This window comes from Ziziphus jujuba, chromosome 6, assembly GCF_031755915.1.
Source record: "Ziziphus jujuba cultivar Dongzao chromosome 6, ASM3175591v1".
NCBI lineage: Eukaryota > Viridiplantae > Streptophyta > Magnoliopsida > Rosales > Rhamnaceae > Ziziphus > Ziziphus jujuba.
Window position 1 is genome coordinate 29103359 of NC_083384.1, and position 5202 is coordinate 29108560.

Below are 5202 nucleotides of genomic sequence, written 5' to 3' on the forward strand. Positions count from 1 at the left end.
CATGAAACAAATTGTCATTTTTCTAGATTTGAATCTAGCTGTCAAGTACTAGTGAAAATCTGTTCAAACTTTATATGGAAAAAAACACTTGGATAGCTCGTACTTGTTACTTACTACAGACAGATATCTACACAGCTTAGAATAGTGTTGTGGATTCAGACAAACAAGAATGAAAGACAGTAACGAACACAAAACAATTTTAACGAGGTTCGGCCAAAAGAATTGCCTACGTCCTCCTGCTCAGGTTCTGAGCTTCTGCTTTTATTACTGAACGAGGAAATCAAGAGCTTAACAAAACCTTCAATGGCGAATGACACAGAAATCACCCAAACCAACCCGTAGCCCTTTTACACCCTCACTCAGCTCACATATAATGCTTTCACCTCACAGAATTGATATAACAAAGAAAGATTCAAACTTGCTTTCTCTAACTCTGAAAACCAACTCAATTTCTATGTTCTGCAACTCTAAAATTCGACACCACGAAGAAGAAGACGAAGACTGCTTATATAACCGTTTTCCAGCTGACGTGGAAGAACTTGTTGACGTGGACCAATTGCTTTTAATCTTTCCCATAACAATATTAACAACCGTGCATGTCTCACACGTGACTTAGTTAATCTGTTAGAACTGCTTAGTTAATCTGTTAAAACTGCTTAATACCAAAACGTCGTTGTCCCTCTTAAACTCTATAAGCTGGCTACAAAAACGTTGTCGTTTTGTCCTAATCTGTTTTTCACTTCGAGCACAGGTTCGACTATCTGAAGCTGAAGCATGACAGAATTTCTCAATTCCTCAACTCTTTAAGGATTAGTTCTTCACAAATAGGAATGCCAATATTTTGCAGTTCACGTATTTTGCGGACAAGCACATAAATCAACTCCAACAAAAGCTTTGTTAAATCCCGAAAACAGGGCGTTCCAATGCGATGATCAGAAAAAAACAAGTGTATTTTACATAAAAAACATGTAAACAAAATTAATGTGTCAAGGCTGCCTAGTTCATGTCAAAATTGTCATCTCTCCATTCATTCGAAAACAACTGTTTTGGTGTCTGCATAGCACACAAACAGATTCTTAATTTTATCAAAATTTCTCTGCAAATTAATATTTGTAAAAGGGTTAAATAGACGTTATCAAAGAAATTCATATTGATGTCACGAAAAACAAGTAATCCAATGCCAAAATAAGATGAAAGACAAAAGGAAGAGAGAACAGAGGAAATGAATAGAAACATGGAAACAGAGTCAGAAAACAGAGGAAATGAAAAGGAAGCAGAATCAGCAAGAACAATAAGAAAGGAAAGAGGAAGTTGGTTTGCGAAGAAAAGCAGTTTGGGATAAAAACAGCATGAGAGTTAAGATTGTTGTGACAAAAGAAGAGCTAGAGTGGTTGATGCTTCAGCTCAAGAACAAAGGAGGGAAGAGTTCAGAAGATGTTTTGGAGAAGATTGAGAGAAGCAGAGAGAAAGCTGAAGGTTGGAAACCATCTCTAGAGAGTATCATGGAGTGCCCTGAAGTTGTAGAGATGGATAGACCATCATGAGTCATTTAAAACTGCAAAAAAAATTTGTTGAATTTGTAAATTAAACGATGAACCAATTTTTGTAAATATATTTTTAAGAGAGCTCTAGTAGTTAAGGTTCTTGAGATATATACAATATTAAGTACTTTTTTTTTAATTGTTTGTGATTTTGTTGTGCTTGTTTGTTTGTTTTTCCACATAGGTTATGGATATATGCTTGCATATCCTTATTTTTCTAGTATATGCAAGACACGCTTTCTTTGCGGTGCATTTGAATACTGCTTTTTCTCAGAAGTGTGATAGCAAATATATGATGTTTTTGTGCTTAAAGATTAACATTATTTTAAGGGAAAATTGGCTCAAAATTTACAGTGGTGGGATGATTTACTTGTTGAAAACCACCCTCTAAAAGTCCATTGTATAGTATGTCTTCAATGATTACACTTGGTTGATGTGTTCTAAAGTAGAGGTTTAGCAGTTGATTCTGAACCCAAGGAGAAAAACCAGAAAGAAAGTTGATGTTTCTTTAAATAAACCCACTAAAACTTTTAAAATCACCTAATTGAACCAGTAACTCAACTGAAATTTCCTCTCCTAAGTAGTCCTCTTACTTTACAATTTGAGCCTTTTGTGAAGTTAAGGTCCATTCAGGATACCGACAGAATATTAATTAGACAAGAAACTTAAAAGAAAATCTATAAGCTGTTTATATTTTATTTTATTTTTCTTTTCATTGTTTGGCTTTTTGTTTGTTTTGTTTTTTGTTTTTTGTTTTTTTGTTTTTTGTTTTTTTAAAGCTCAAGTACTCAAAACAGCTCTACAATTTGACTTTAGGGAATTAATTATACTTAAAAACTTTGATCAAAGTTCATAATCAATTCAAACTTACTAATCAAGGGCCCTGATCCTTGCAGTAATGGTCTTGGTTTTATCAATGAATACAATTACATGAGACTTACCAGCTCTCATTTGGGGACAGGGAGGGAGAGATTAATATAAATAAATAAATAATTAATTAAAAAAAGAAAAAAAGGAGGCAAGTGGAAATAAAACAGACTGTGCTTGAAGCGTTCGTTAAACTCAGCATCCCGCTTGTCTTTATTTTCCTTTAAGATCTGCGGTTGGTTTTGAGTAGGAAAAATGAAGTGAGTGTTTACCCAAAACAACTACAAAATTCAACACTGAATATTTGGAGAGAGAGCAGAAAGTAGAGAGAGAAAGCGACAGAAATAAACCTCGTAAAGGGGTCTGTCCCTCTGAGCAGTGCCATCTCCCACACGCTTACACCTTGTTCTCTTTGCTTCATCCAACTGCTCCAAACCATTTTCGATTTTGCTTTCAACAATAAAAAATTACATGCTTTTTTTTTTTTTTTTTTTTTTTAATATAGTCAAACATTCTAGGGTTCCTAAATGTTTCAAAAATAATGATAATAGTAATAATATAAGAAGATAGAGAGGGAATTATTACCTGGTCCTGAAAACAAAATTCATAAGCCTGATAGGACGCGTAGTCGTAGATTCTTCAGCCATTTCAAACGCAGTGCTTTTTATTCGACCTTCGACCTTCAACTTCGATTGATGTATGTTTCTGCAGCATAACACCGACACCCGCCACCCGCGCCACACTAACAGCAGGGCGGGTACATTCCCCTTAGTCAATTGGGTTGGGTTGGGTTGGGCCACCATGGTGCTTTCATAATGCTGGGCCTGCGTCAAACTACCATTTGCGTACACCTTTCGAACGTGCTGTTCGTTTTGAACCGCCACATTTCCTTCTCCCACTCCAAGTGTTTATTTACAATTTTAACTCTGCATAAGATTATTTAAAAGAACCATTCTCTACAATACATTATTTAATACAGCACCTTAAATGATTCCTCTAAACAACCTTTATAGTGTTCTGTTGTACTCATCGGAATATTACAAATGTTGGTTGGAATCAAACACTTGATAGATGAACCATTTAAAATATTAAAAATAAATAAATAAAAAAAAATCATTATTGGGTAGATTGTTCAGAAAACCAAAGGCCAAGTCGTGCCCAACCAGCGCCAACAGAATGTATCACAATCCCAGAGGCGTCCAAAACCCAAAATTTCCATCCAAAATTAGAACAAAAATATAATATATATATATATATATTATGTAAAAACTGAGAATCACAATAAAAATTAATGTTGGAGAATCCTAATAGCATAAATCAAAGAATATATTACAGCCTCATGAACGCCCAAAATTCGAAACCCGGAAACCCCAACATCTCTTTTAAACCCATAAAAATTCAACAAAATTATGAAGGGGGAAAAAAAAAAAATGAAAAACTGAAATTAAGGAAGAAAAATAAAGCATGGATAATTATATTTTTTTAAAGCACAAAGTTAGGAATAGAGAATGTTTCGCTAAAACTCATTCCCTCTATGTCCTTTACACGATTCGTTTCTCTTATGTTTTTTACGTGATTATTTTGAATGGAATAATAAAAATCGTGTGGTTTTTAGTTTTAAACTAGTTTATGGATTTAGGGTATTTCATAAATTAAGTAAATTGTAGATAGATGTTTACAGTAAAATCCTTTTTTAAACAGTGTAAATAGAAGATATAGTGGGGGAGAAATTTTGGTCATGTAAAATTGTGGGAGGAGAAATTTTAATCCTGAAAAAGAATGACTCTTTCGATTTTGGTTACAATATCACCCCAACTTATTTTCCTAAAAAAACAAATATTCGCATATCATATAACTTTGTTTGATTGCATAACAATGAAAAAAAAAAGAAAATTTCCCCCCCCCCCAAAAAAAAAAAAAAGGAAAAAAATTATATATTTTCTTTCCCCAAAGGATTTCAAACTTTTTTTTTTTTTTTTTTGACAAACAAGGATTTCAAACTTGAAAGAGAAATGTGCTCATAGGACCACATACATATTCAAATGTGCTCTTACTGAGAAACTTGCTTGCACACATAAAATTTTTAATTCTCCTTTGGGAAGAACTGTGAACTTCCTAGCCTATAAAAAAGTGAGTATATCTTCGTTCAATGAAAAAAGAACACGAGTAATCCAAGATTAGGGGACGAAAGAGAAGGTGAAAGTTCACAAGGGAGTGTCATGTTGGATCTAAAGGCGGAGCAGTGGAAGTCAAACACGTAGCTTTAATAGGTAATGGTCATTGCTGCTTTGCATTGTTGAATGATCGTGGGTATGCTTTATATCACAAGGGGGCATTTCACATGGGTTAAGTGACATATTCTGTTTCTTATAATGCATTATATCAACGTTTATATACATATCAAACCTAGTAGCAATAAGGAACCACAGACAAACTTAAAAGAAAATCTATAAGCTGTTTTTATTTTATTTTATTTTTTGCTTTTTTTGTTTGTTTTTGTTTTTGTTTTCTTTTTTTTTAAAGCTCAAGTACTCAAAACAGGTCTATTATTTGACTTTAGGGAATGAATTATAGTTAAAGACTTTGATCAAAGTTCATCATTCAATTCAAACTTACAAATCAAGGGCCCTGATATTAAAGTAATAAGTAATTAGAGACCAAAATTTGTGCGTTGAATAAAGAATATTACTAAGATAGATCTTGATGACGAATGAGACATATGATGTGGTTTGAGCCACATGTCTCTTTCTATTCTCATATGATCTTTCCACGACTAAAAAATTACTGATTATTT

The 5202-nt window shown here is 33.4% G+C and overlaps 1 long non-coding RNA gene across 2 annotated transcripts; it reads right to left on the reverse strand.

The window, feature by feature from the left end:
- Positions 1-2394: 2394 nt before the first annotated feature.
- Positions 2395-3165, reverse strand: LOC132804310 (uncharacterized). Of its 2 annotated transcripts, none has more exons than XR_009639447.1 (3): positions 2994-3165; positions 2759-2858; positions 2395-2638 (listed from the first exon to the last, which is right to left on the reverse strand). It is a non-coding gene; the product is annotated as an uncharacterized LOC132804310 (long non-coding RNA). The 2 variants fall into 2 exon arrangements; XR_009639446.1 differs by having other exon boundaries at positions 2759-2833; positions 2994-3162.
- Positions 3166-5202: the final 2037 nt, after the last annotated feature.